At 37.3% G+C, this 14,642-nt stretch overlaps 1 protein-coding gene across 20 annotated transcripts in view; it reads right to left on the reverse strand.

The window, feature by feature from the left end:
* Positions 1-14,642, reverse strand: part of NRCAM (neuronal cell adhesion molecule) — a 322,675-nt gene that overhangs the window by 178,463 nt on the left and 129,570 nt on the right. The window contains exon 1 of one of the 20 annotated variants that reach the window (XM_037070618.1): positions 3,744-3,862. The exons of the other annotated variants lie outside the window; for them this stretch is intronic. The gene's annotated coding sequence lies outside the window, so the exon portion shown is untranslated. Of the gene's footprint in view, positions 1-3,743; positions 3,863-14,642 lie in introns of those variants that run through there. 20 annotated transcript variants of the gene reach the window in all.

The raw sequence follows: 14,642 nt of genomic DNA on the forward strand, positions 1-14,642 counted from the left end.
GGTTTAAGATTCCATTTCTAGGAGAGCTGAAACTACAAGTTAAGTCTCAGCATAAGTGATTCCCTTCTGGGCCTGCTGTCTCATTTTTAACACTGCTCTCCCAAAGCACAAAGGACCTGATAGAGTTCTATCCAAGTTCTCAGTAAAGACACCTGCCACTCTCCAACAGGCACTGTATTAAGGTAGATTTGACTGTGGAGTGAGAGCCTCCCTTCAAAGGGGAGTGGGGGTTCGTGAGGAGTGATTGGATTTGGTACAGAAGTCTGGGATGAGGCCAACAGCTTCAGTTTTCAGTAAGTTGTACAAAACTGCTTGCATTTGAGTTAATTAAGTCCCACTTAGAATGCAAAAACCACTTTTTGAAACAAACTGTTATCTTGTTTTTCTTTGCTCTTATGTCCATAGAAACCAAAGAAATGTTCACTGACTTCTAACTCCTGTGTGTAAAATTTAGTACTTAAGGAAAATTTAGTACTTAAAAAAATCTTTAGCCAGGATCATTATAATGAGACATCATGTGCCAGGCAAACCTAAGCTTTGAGCCCTGACTGTGGAGAAACAAGGGCAGATATTCCCTTCACCAAACAGAAAGGAGGTGGCCCACACTTCAGCACAGTTTCATTCACTCTAGGGAGGGAGTAGCAATGGTTACTGCCCAAAGAGAAGATTCCGGAAATGGCCCTTATGCGAAAAGAAGTAAATACATTAGTCTTTACAGCCAACCTAGAAGAAAAGTTTTTAGCAACTTTAAGGCCAATGGTGAAGGAAGAATGTGCAACCAGAGAGTTCTTGGATTACTGTGGCATCTTCTTCAGGTAGGCGGGAATACTCTTACTTTTTACCTGGATCCCCCCATTTTTTTCAGAATAAGTAGGAATGAGAATTTCCATTCTATAAATAAAATGACATGACATTTATTAATGGATTATTACTTTAAATAAATTATCTCTCTTCTCTTCATTTTGGCTGCCTTACCCAGAAAAGAGATACTTCTTGACATTTAGAAGAAAATGGTTTTTTTTCTGAGCTTGGGTGTCTATCCTTGGCTCTAGTTCCCCCAGGTGTTTGCATTGCCTGTTCCTGAATCTGCTTCAGGGCCTAATACCACCTGCTTGGTGAGACCTTCCATGGCTGGCCTTGTCCGAAATGGCAACCTACACCCAACTTCCTGTACTCTTTCCCTGCTTTATTTTTCTCCTTAGCACTAATCACCATCTAACATATTACATATTTTATTGACATATTTTGTTTCGTGTCTTCAAGAGTACAGAGATTTTTACCTGCTTTTGTTCACGCTATATTCCTAGTGCCGAGTAGAACAATGTCTAACATAGAGAGAACATCAGTAACTAGCTACTGAATGAACGAATTCCACAGAGTGACCAGATAATAATCTTAAGTTGAAATTTTGTATTTAAAAGATCAGTTTTGGCTAGCACATGCATAGTAAGATTTCTAGAAGGATACACAAGAGACTGATAACAGAATTTACCTTCAGGGAAGACTTGAGGGGAAGAAATTTACATATCATTACTCAGTTGAATGTACTAACGACATGTTTATATCATTAGAATTTGTTTATTAGTACCCAGAGATACCTGGATGATATGAATTATGGGCCATTTTAAATTATTTTTATAATCTTCAATAGTAAAACAACTAAATGTTCATTTAAAATTAGGTAACCACAAAATAAGTGTAAAAATATACACATAAACATATACAAAGTATTTGATGACACATGCAAAGTTAATACAAAAAATACATCTAATTGGTCTTCTATTTTTTGAATGCTCAAAGAACTCACACCTAACAGATCTGGTCAGTACCAAAGACAACCGTAGCTAAAGGACTTCCCAATAATCAGGACACTTTGAACACTGAAGCGCTTTACTTATACTAACAACGTGGTGGCAAGTATTTCTACTGAAGCCAAGGCTTTAAAACCATTTCAGTTTTCACTTGAATTTCAGGGCAAGGCTGTTATACAATTTAGTATCTGCCATAATGAGATTTCCTGAGAAAAGTGAAAGAAGCATGAACACCAGGGTACAGTCAGGACAGTCAGAGAGAAGTGGGTTGACAAAGTAGTAGAGTTCAATCACGAAAGAATCGTTATTTAAAGAGTAAGAAAATTTAGAAGGAAAAGAAGGAAGATATGACAAGTGAATACAACTTGAAATAAATACTATTCTCAATGTAACTTAGGTAAAGAAGAGATCTAGGCCATATGTCACATAAAGGGAAGATTTACAGATCTGATAGTTTGTTTTCTGGAAATGAAATGTGCATTTAAGTTTGGGAAATGTGCCCTGGAGTCTATTTGTAATTAACAGTGGCCTGTGGTGACAAAGCATGGCAAATTTCCCAAAAGAAATAAGAGACAAGGCAGAGAGCACTGGAGGGATGGAGGCTTGTTTGGATGGAGAGGAAAGAAGGAAACACGAAACTCAGGAATCATATTGCCCTTCTCCCGCAGTTCTTGTAACATCATTCAGATGTTTTCGTGTCTTTTTAGCCTTTTCTCTCACTCTCTTGATTACTCCACTTTCCAACCAAGGACTTTGATTTTATTTTTAATCCACCTAACACCAGCTGTTGCCAGAGCTTTCCTATTAAAGGGCTTAGTTCAAACAGTCTGATCTTTAAAGCAAACATCCAGCACAGGCAGCCCGCACGGTGCTCTGGAAAGAGCAGTGGCCCAAATGCCGGAGTCAAAATCTAGCTCTGTACATTCTGTGCTGAATTACTTGGGGTGCAGCACTGAATCTCCCCGAATCTTACTTTTTTCACCTTGAAAATGGGAATACTGAGAACTGCCATTTCTGCAGAAAATAGTTAAGAGGATCAAACTATATAACGTAAACTGAAAAACACTATATACAAATATAATTTACTTTTGTTGTGATTCTAATGCTATTTTACTACTGTCAGTGGAAAATATAAACATAAAGAGAAAACTGCCACAGGAAAAGGCAGAATGCCTTTCAATACACTTGCTCCATGTCTAGCTATAAAAAGTCAGATAATGGATGTTTTTAGGGGTATTTTCAAGGATGCAAAACTTTGTTGCATTAGTATCATCACACCACTTTTCATTTCGTGAGATTAAAAAATGAGGCATTAAATATAATTGTACAGCTGATCTTTGAACATATTCCACCAGCTAAAGCTAACAAATCCAATTATGGCATTAAAATATGCCTCTAATCTTTTTTTCATCCTCTCGACCACTGAGTTCTCTGGAATACAGGAGAATTAATACAGAAAACTTGGGAGAAACTCTCAAGCCGGTGCAGAAAGAATCACAATTGAATCCTCCTTTTAATTAAAAACACAAACGGGTAAAGCTTATACCACACCTTATACACAAAAATACTACATTACAATAATTTAAAAAACAGGAATGCCGCAGTAAAGGGAGAATAAGTTCTGGCTGGAAAATTGTTTTCCAGTAATATAAAAAAAAAGGTCCATGAGATCACTGAGAACAAATATCTATACACAGAATGACAAAACACATTGAAATTACATTAACCAGATCAACACACTAAATAAAACCAAATCAATGAACAGAGAACATTTGCTCCAGACAAGCCTTTACAGTTGGAATACACCTCTAATTTTGGCTTCAGTTTTAAACAAATCATTAAAATGATACCTGAGAGTGGGAATAAAAATCAATCAGTCCCAATAAGTAGTCAAACATCAATTCCCTCTGCACAGAAACAAGCAGTTATTACCTGCCAAATGAAACTATCTTACTGCTTCCCGTTTCCTTTCAGTAGCAAAAGAAAAATCCTAAACAAAGTGTTTATCCCAGCACATTTGTGCAGATGAAACATTTGCAACTGAACCCTGCTGTGGCTGGACCACGTGCAGTAAAATGTTAAAAGTCCTCTGCCAGCCAATCCAAAGCTGCTCAGACCTCTGGGGCCTCCCAGGGCGATCAGCCTGGCTTTGTGGCAATACAATGGGGGTTAAACATTTCCTCGTATCCATTTAGAAGCACGAAAAATCTGTTTAGTGGCTCAAAATTATTCAGCAAAACACACATAGGTTCTAGTTTGGTAATACGGTTGTTTGAAGAGAATAACTGCCTTATTTTCTTCTATGTGGGTGGGATGTTATATAATTTCTTCTTTTTTAACTCAAGGTGACATTTTATAATTCCTATCTGGTCTTTGTTTAAATATTCTTTCTTTAGAGGACCCAGTAACTCCTCGAGAATGGCTTGTTTATTTCAGCCTCAGAACCTACTTCACATACATGTCTACCTGCCGTCCATTTAACTCACAACAATAATTCCTACCTTTTTCCTTTCACGGTAGCCTAGAAACTCCATTTGCTTCAACTAATTTTATATGAGATCTTAGTAAAAAATAAATATTGTAACTATTTTTCTTTGCCTCTTTCTCCTATTTCTCAATTTCATTCCTCTTTTCAGCTTCTCTGGTCTATTGTCACTAGTATTTACCTTTTCAAGCTGTAAAAACATCTAAATGTTGATTATTACTATTATTGTAAGTCAGATGTTACTGATACATAAGTACACAAATAAAAATAATAAATCATGAACAAGTATTTTCATTAGAGTGCTAAATACATCTGAGTTGTATTTCATGCTAAGAAGACCTAAGGGATGGAAGGTGTTCTAAAATGTATGTATAGGGCTACCTCACGGTAGACACTGCCATGAAGCTTTAAGCCTGCTTGTTTTTCCTTGAGTTTCCAATGATTATTCTGCAAGCTTTAAGGTTCTCTGGAAAAACTTCAAGAGATGCAGGTTTACAAGTCATTCATGGGCTACGATTCAGGTTTAGACAGTGTCCATTCACTGTACTTTCAATTACAGTTATTTGCTTCCTAAGAACAAACCTAAAAATCTGTCCCCCATTTATTATAGTGACAGTCACGAACAATGGGTGGGTATATTTCTTTGAAGCACTTTTCAGCACTTCTTAAGATCTGCTTAGAATAATGCTTTTCTTCACAAAAGCACAACCAAAATGTAACACAATCTCCTTCAAAGCGTATTGTCAGGGAGATCAACAATAACCACAGCCACATGACCTCTCAAACCCAACCAAGTAGAGACATCAGAGACTCCTGACTGGGTCCCACCTCCACACAGCTGTTTCTCGGCTTCCTGTATCCTAATCAGCTTTAAATTCGCTCACAAAAACTTGAAAATGTAGAATAATTTCTGACTTAGTTTTTTTACTCTTTTAAAAAATAAAACGAGTAGGAGGGAAAGCCTATAAAGGTATTTCCTCCTGACTACATATCTGCTGCTCTGCATCTGTATTATTAGTGGCACCATCTGATAGGAAACAACCGATCAGCTGCCCAGGTCACCAGTGTCACACACGGCTGGTAACAGAAGCCTGGCTAGACAGTGTGATTCACACCTGGTACCCCTTTTGGTATTTCCCAGTAATTTCTTTGGAGTGAATCTTATAAATTCTAATACTCCCATTGGAAAATAGAATGTGCCTATGTTTTTCTATTACTATGTTAACAAAACTTTATATTTTCCTAGTTAGCTATTCCCACAGGTATAAAAAGGTTCATGAAGGAATGTGAATGAAGGCTGTATTTCAAAGGACAGTGTAAGGGCTACATAAAATGGTGCTTTAAACTGTGACTGTGCTCTGAACAGCATGGGCTGAATGGAGGAGAGCCCAGTCGGATTATGCAGGCTGACTGACCGAGCCTAATCAGAATTATTTCAGCACACTGCTTCACTACAGCCACAGACCCATTAGACGCTGCACGCTTCTGCAGGCCTGCTTCTCGCTCTGTCTCCCACTGTGACCTGTTACTTCTCAACAGTGGTTACTCAGTGGGCTACTCCAAACAGTTTTTGGTAAATAGAGGTACGGGGCTTAACAGGCTTCTTAAAATCCATAATCAAATCTGTCATTTTATGACAAGAATGGATATTGTCCCACTCTAAAACAATGCCATTGGGACTGCTGCACAGGGAGGGCCCTTGGAAGTCAGTCTTTCACTTTGCAATATATTTTTGTTAAGAAAAGTTGAAGTTGACAGTTATTACTTCTTTCACAGAAGCTGCTCTGTTTTGAAAATGCAATTTTGAATATTTCATTTACAATTCATTGGCTACTAACTCACCACCCTGCTTAGCACTCCATTCTCAAGCAGTCCCATTTGGGGAACCAGGTGAGGCATCGTATGGCTCTGAATACGCTTTCTTTCCGTTTCCCACACACAGTCTCTCAGATCACAAGGACTTGTCCACTTCTGGCATGTAACTGATTTTCTACATGCTATGACCTGGTACCCATTCTTAAAAGTGCATAAGAATATTAGATGTGCTTTTTTAAAAAAAAGATTTTATTTATTTATCTTTAGAGAGGAAGGGAAGGAGAGAGGGAGAGAATATCAGTGTATGGTTTTGTCCCACGGGTCCCCTGCTGGGAATTGGTCTGCAACCCAGGCATGTGCCCTGACTGGGAATCGAACCACGATCCTCTGGTTTACAGGCCCGTGCTCAATCCACTGAGCTACATCAGCCAGAGCTAGACGTGCTTTTAAAACAGATATAGCTCTTCATTTAAATATAAAATTGTGTTTCTATATTTTTGTTCAAATAAACACAATCAGAAATTTTCAGTTTTTTAAAAATTGCATTCTATCCAAATTTTACAGTTCTAAATGTCATAATCCATGTGCAGAATACCCAACCTCTACGCCTTGGTTTCCTTATCTGTATAATGAGGACAATACAGGACCATCATCCTAAAGTTGCTAGGGGGATTAAATTAGTTAATATTTTAAGGTACTTAGAACAATGCCTGGCACACAGTAGATGCTATGTGAGTGTCTATATTAAATAAATAAAAATAAATCAAATACTATCTATGAATTAGAAAATAAGCAATGATTCTTTCAGGCATTCTTCCAGAATAGAAGAGTTCTACCCTGAACTATTAGTTTACCTTCATGACCTTAATTTTTATCATTATTTAACAGGCCTTTATATTTGCCCGAGTATACATTCACTGTCAGTTTTCTGCATCAGTCTCTAAGTTCTCCAGTACAGAAATGGTGAGTGCCTTTCTTCTGAATTCCCTTGCAGAAAGAAAAAAGAATGCCAATTAGATGGTGAAATGTGAGATACAATTGTTTTTTGCTAAAGTAGCCTATAAACTGAGTGTGGAAAATGAATTAATTAGTGTTTCTTTCCCCCATCCTGAAATGCTATGCTATTCTCACAAGCTGACAGGTATCAACAGGCATATTTCTCAAAGATGCAGCTCTGTATGATAGGGACATGTTAAGTGTCATGTCATTCGGTGAAAGTGTCACACAAGCCATCTGTTTCTGTAAACACAGTACAGAGACCCAGGAACCCCACAGATAATATGATGGCACAAAAGACGGTCATCCTATTACTTTTTTATAATTTACTGCTTATCAAAACGCCAAGATTCTAGAAAGGCATTGTGATGCTGAGTTAAGGAGGGAGGCTGAGAGAAACTGTTCTTGAAGAGAATTGGTGCAAATGTTTCAAGAGAACAGCAGAGCCATATTTTCTTTCTGAATCTGTGTACCATCAAAACAATAAAACATTAATTCTCAGCTGCATCTCTTTCTTCTTTTTAAAATTTTTAATATTTTTCCTTCTTATTAAATTTACTGTGGTGACACTGGCTAACAAAATTATACAGATTTCAGGTGCTTTATTTTATGACACATCTCCTGTACACTGTATTGTGTGTTCGGCACCCCAAGTCAAATAAGTCTTCATCCTTCTTTTCCCAATCCCCATTTCTCTCCGACTCCTCCTACTCTAACCAGGGATAGAACCACAACCTAGGAACATGCCCTGACTGGGGATTGAACCTGCAACCTTTTGGTGTATGGGATGACACTGCAACCAACTGAGAAACCCAGCCAGGGCTATATATTTCTAATTGTAACAATACCAGAGATCTTTAAAAAAAAACAGTGGTTTGGAAAATATAATTTTATTTTTAACATATAATAAATATATGGTATATTTATTTTTTAAAGAACTCTGGTATTATTACAATAAGAGTATCATTAAGAATGATTCTATAAGAAAAGGGTTTTTCAAATGAAAGTGATGAAAACACTGGACACCATTAACAAAAGTAACAAGAACCAGAATTTTTTGAACACTATATCCTTGCAACATTTTATATAGAGCTCCTTTATGGCAATTTATATGTGTATCAATATATTACATGATGTGCATTTTATTTAAAACATATCTTTAAGTGCATTGCATTTAAAGTCTTCTTAGAATTATCTTTACATACATCAAAATTTATCAGACAATGTAAAGAACAGAATAGCAACAATGCAATCATAACTGAAATTGGAAAGGATATAACAACAAGGAATAGAAATGAGAAGAGTAAAAAAGTAGGTTGTAAGGAATAGGAAACATATTAGGGGTCAAACCACATTAAGTGTCCATTTTCTAGGTCAAAAAGGCCAAATATCAGTAGTTTCGTGTTATTAAACCTAACTCCTTGCCTGGGACTTCCCAATTCCAGCAATATCCAAATTGTGTAACTAAAATACAGGCCAGGTTCCCAGAGCAAATGATTCTCATTTCTATCACTGGTATAAAACAAGATTCATAGCCATTTTGTAGAAGTTTCAGTTGCTATAATCAATGACCTTGAATTGTCACATATTGCTGAAGTGTGTTTGAGTGACAAAGTAATTTCTCCTACCTCTTCTTAATTACACATTTAAACACATGTACACACATACACACCTTTTCTAGAATCAGTCCCCCTGAATATACCTCTGTGTAATAATACAGTTCATTTTTCAAAATGACTTTACATGTGACATCTGAAATCTTATTTGAATAATGCAGAAGCAATTCACTCATAAACATAAAATAGAAAGAGGTTTGCCAATTCTATTCTAACAAAATTCACACAAATCATCCAAGCTAGATGAGATCTTTTTAATCACATATTTTCAAATCTTTTCTGAATTGTAGAATCTACCACCTCTTCTTAGAAAAATTCTCAGTGAGTGAATTTTCATTCATTTCAATTGTTACAGAATGTTTGTGGGACACATCACAAATCAAGCTTCCTTAGACATATTTTAGTAGTTCAAGCAATAGAATGATTTTAAGAAATCTGTTGAAAGTATAGAATGCTAACCCATGAAAATTCAGAAACTCCTAAACACATGTGATAGAAAGTTCAAGAATCCAATTTAAGAGTACCTAAATGATTAATGCAACTCTTTTAATTGATTTTACCTTTTCTGTCACAATTCATTCTACTCCTCACTCATCTTTCTTTTTCTTAGACAACACTAAGAGGAAGCAATAAAATTCTTCAAAGTCTTCTAGTGTGTCAGAGTTTCACTACAGTTCTTGTCTGAATGTGTGTGTGTGTATGATTTCAGCAAAGTTGCAATCTTAAAGTATTTTATTTTTGAGGTTAACAGTATATCATACATATTTTTCATATTGCTACCAGTATTCAGTATTGTGATTTTAAGTGAATAGCCAATATTCCACTGTAGTGCTGCACCACAATTTTTATCACCATATACCAAGGATTTTTTAAAATCCTCACCTGAGGACATGCCCACTGATCTTAGAGAGAGGGCAAGAGAGGGAGAGAGAGGGGGAGAAAAATGATGAATGCAAAAAAGAAATATCAACCGGCTGCCTCTTGCACATGCCAGGACTGGAGACTGAGCCCATAACCTAGATATGCACCCTAACCAGGAATCGAACCTGTGACCCCTGGGCTTACGGGATGATGCTCCAACCAACTGAGCCACACCAGCTAGGGTGACACCAAAGACTTTCGAAAAACTTTTCTTAAAATAATTATAAGTGAAAACATCTTTATGGATATGCCATTCCACATTATTTTTAAATGGTTGCATTGTTATTTCTAGTACAATCAGAAGTGTATGTGGTCACCTTTACATGTTGCAATACTGGAAATTATCTTAAAAATTTTTTTTTTGAGTTAACTTTTTTTAAAAAAAGATTTTATTTATTTATTTATCTTTAGAGGGGAAGGAGAGAGGGAGAGAAACATCAATGTATGGTTGCCTTTCGTGCGTCCCCTGCTGGGAGTTGGCCTGCAGGGAACCAGCCTGCAACCCAGGCATGTGCCCTGAGTGGGAATCGAACCGCGATCCTCTGGTTCGCAGGCCTGCGCTCAATCCACTGAGCTACACCAGCCAGGGCTATCTTAAAATATTTTGGCCAGTGCAATAGGTGTAAGACATGCTAGTTTTCCCAAATTAAGCATGTATTATCAGAATGTTAAGAGATTTCCATTGCCTATGAAGTCCTTAGACTGCTATTTAAAATCCTTTACAATCTAGCCCCTACCTATAACTCCAAGCTGATACTCCATGAGTCTTCAACACACACATTTTCTTCCATCTAAACAGGTCTATGATCGCTGCCCATTCTAGCTTTGCACCTCTGTTGACTCTGTTTCCAGACATCACTCAAGGAGTGTGCTCCCAACCCCCTTCCTTGTCTAAATCTCTCCCTTCCATCAACACTCAGATCAAGTCCATATGCCCCCATGACCATTTAACCGAGGTACACAGTCATCAGGGAACTGCCTCTTTGCCCTTAGACTGTATTGTTTAGCACTTATCTAATGCTGACTACCGATTTTTTGTGATTTAGTTTTTTAAAAATATAATTGACTCTTCTTCCCAATTTGAACTATAATCTATTTTCTATAAACTCTAACACCAAGCACTGTGCTTTGAACACAGCAGTTACCTATTACCTGTTAGACCAGTCGGCGAATGTCTGAGTATGGCTATGCTTTCCTGTGTATGAATTCGTATGTAACTTGAGAAAAAAATACATTCAAATACAGCAATCCTCACCTCATCACGTGTTTATTAGCATGAACAACTACTTCTTGGCTATATGCCTTTCCCTGCACGTTGTCACTCCTTGTTCTTCCACACCTCCTGTCTTTCCTTTAACAGTCTTTCAATCATCCCATCATTTCCACCAATTCAGACACCATTGTTTATTTTTCCTAAAAATTACTTCTTCCTCAGTTAGTACATCATGTTTCCATTTCCTTTTCAGCTCATTTATTCTATATATTCATAGAGGGACCTAGCGGTTAAGAACTTTGGGGTCAAACTGTCCTGGGTTCAGACTCTGGCTCTGTCCCTTTACTGGTTTGTAACCTTAGCCCATTTTGCCTCTTCAAAGTCCATTTTCTACATTTGCAAATGGCCCTAATAATAGTAACCTACCTCACAGAGTCTAAAGGAAAAAAAATACTAAACTACATGCAAAGCATTATCTTATTTATTTACAAATGCTTAATGTTAACTAATGTTTAACTAGATCAATCTACTTGTTTTATAAATTCTGTTTTAAAATTTTGCCACTTCTCTCAATTACTCTTAATTTCCTACTATCTATCATACAAATCCTCTCTACCTTTTCTTCCCTTTTCTGTTATTAATTAAAAAAGAAATTGGAAACTAAGCATAATTAATTAGTAAAGAAAATTGTAATGAAATGATTAACAGAATAGAGAATTTGAAAGCAAGTTTGTTAACCTGTATCTTCTTCATCCAGGACTTTCCACTAGCTTTTTTCTTTCCAAGTTCATTGCATCCCTACTATTTCATAAGCTTACACAGTTCCTTAACCCCTTTTATTCACAACCATAGTCCCAAATATAATGTATTCATGGTTGGCATTTCTAAAGCCCACAACTGTACAAAGCCATCCTTTTCATAGTCTGAACAGATCCATAGAAGAAACAGAAACATTATTTGATGTATGCCCATCTCTGGAAAAGAACAGGCAGGGCCCTCCTGAATGAAAAGGATGAGAGGAGCAAAGGTGTGAGAGGGACAGAGGGACAAGATCTGACCTGACCAGGAAAGAGAACTGATAGCTGTGGGGCTTTGTCACTGGTGACGGGCATGCCCAGATCACAGTCCTGCCTGAGATGAGAAACTGGACACGGAGGCACGACCCCCTGGGCAGCTTGTGCCTGCAATGACTCACACAACCTGAAAGGAGGGCTTGTTAGCAAAAACCATAATTTATTTTGGTTTTTCAATGATTTTAACCATTTCAATTATTTTAAAATAAATATAAGACAGAATCTAGTAATCAAAAAATAATAAAGTGGGAATTCTTGATGTAGTTAATATTTTATGTAAGATGAAGAATGAGAAATGAAGAGATAGATTAGAAAATGGGAAAATTTGATATAGCTGAGTAATACAAGGTGGCATCTGCTGAATCTATCACTGTTTTAGACATATGTACACGCAGTAACCAATCCAATCCTGACAATAACGTGATGATGTATTTCCAATCACTGCTGCCATTTTACAGAAGAGTATACAGACGTTCGAAGAGGTTTCACAACTGGCCTAAAGTCATACAGCAAGAAAATTTTGGAGCTAGAATTTCTCAGTGTGCAAACCTTAGTATTAGTGGTTCATGGGCATTCCTTCAGACACAGGTATTGTACCAAAATTTCTATTTAACCTCAAGTGGACCATGCCGTTCAAATCTATAGAGCTCACAACTGGCTCTATAAAGTCACAAATGCTTCTGCCACTGATGTATTTTCCTTCACAGGACAGACAGGAGATTCCCTATTTGTTTTTTTCTGATAACATTAAAAAAAAAGGAAAGGAAAAGTGAATAGGCACTTCTCCTTTCAATTCCTCATCTGGCTGGTTCCCGTCCTGTGAATTTGTTCTGCCAGCTTTTCCTCCTCCCCTCCCCCACTCCTCCATCGTCTCCTTTTGAGTTTTCACTGCAAAGACAAGGGGCTGGCTGCCTGCCAAATCTGGGAACGTAGCTTTGAGAATGCTTGGGCCATCTCAGATTTAACTATTTTGATCTCTTTTCCACCGTTTAGATTCAGAAAATGCTTAGATGCTTATTCCACACAGAAATCTCCAAAGATTTGGGCAGGGTTTTGTTCCTTTAGAGACAGTTTCAAAGTGCTGGAGTGAAAAAGTGCTCTTTAGTGATTGTCAGATTTATTTTTTCCTCTAGCTGAAGCACAGAAATATTAGTATTGCTATAAATTGACTGCAGTGTCCTCCAATACCTCAAATTCCAATCCTGGGAGAACTCACCACTCACACATAGGACTCAACATCTGTGTATTAATGGTCCACTGTCTCCCTTTGTTGCTTAACTTTTTTTCTCTTCCTACTTTCTACAAGCAGCAGAAAGGGTTGTCATTATGAGGACTAATATCAAGAAAGAAAGCCTATTTTCAATGACTTATTCTAATCAAAACACTAATTCTGAAAATGCCTCTCTCATTTATTTGATTTGAAATGACCTCACACACAAACGGACCCCCTAGACCCGTTTTGTTCTGGTCCATATGATTTGCTTGCAGTTCATGACCTCTGCTTCATTTAAATGACCTCTTTCTAGCTGAAGGTTTTGCTGACCTTATTTTCCATAGTTAATTATTCATATTTAAAAGGCTGTATAATACCACCCGACTCATTCACATAATGGAGGCAGGTGACCCGCCCTCCAAGTGCCTGTTGCTGGCTATTGACTCGAATTTGAAGCTTTTGTGGTGGAGCGTCTGTCACTTGTTATGTTTGTATCTACTTCTATGTGCCCAGGAGAATGGGTGCACTGGTTACAGAAACATAACAGTGAAATCATAGAAGACTTTCATAAGGATGCAGACTAGAGAGATTAGCTGATTTAAACTTATCTGTAAGATTTACCAGCAAATACTACTAGACTTCCAACAACATTGTATGGTTTTTAAATCCTGGGTTTTCTTTGCACATGTATTAAAAATTACAAGCCTTTCCAGGAATCAAAGCTGGGGAGCAGATAAAAGCAGACCACACCAATTGCCATGGACTGTAGGGGCCACTGATGACATTAGCATGAGGTGATGAGATATTTTATTTAGAAAGATCTCATGGATGATACTGTAGAGAACAGAATAGATCTGAGAAATTGCTAAGGAGACTAGACGTGGTAGTTTGGGTGAGAAATTGTTCAGTAGGGCTGGAGAGGAGACGACGGCTGTGGAGTTTATGGAAGAGACCACATCAACAGGGTTGTGGAGTGGGAGGACATCTGGTCCAATTCTTTTATTTTAGGGATGAGGAAACTGAGGGCTAGAAAGATTAATTTACTTGTTTAAGAATCTAAATTTAATTACTTAGTGGCAGAACAAAAAACTAAAATGAAAATCTCCTGATCTCCAGTGCTCTTTTCTCCTCACCAGCAGAATATATATTTTTAACACTCTAAAAATATTTTTCAGGAGAAAGAAGTATATTATACTCCTGAGCATTAGTTTTCCTCATTATGATACATCTCTGTACAGATTAAGTATTTTGTCACCATTCATGAGTCCATTTTTCTACTCACTACACAGCCAACTAGCTGGTCAATTCTATTATGCTGATTTTTTTAAATACACAAACTTATTTTGAAACTTAACACATTCTTTCCTCCTTCCTCCTGCTCAGTTGTAAACAGAGGACAAAACATACTGGGTTTGATATCACCTCTCACAGGGATGCTGATTTACTCACCAGTATCCGTGAGACTTGGGAAGATGAAACGTCAGAAAGGCTGGCGTGGG

This window comes from Sturnira hondurensis, unplaced genomic scaffold, assembly GCF_014824575.4.
Source record: "Sturnira hondurensis isolate 20B ecotype Veracruz unplaced genomic scaffold, ASM1482457v3 Scaffold0018877, whole genome shotgun sequence".
NCBI classification, from domain to species: domain Eukaryota; kingdom Metazoa; phylum Chordata; class Mammalia; order Chiroptera; family Phyllostomidae; genus Sturnira; species Sturnira hondurensis.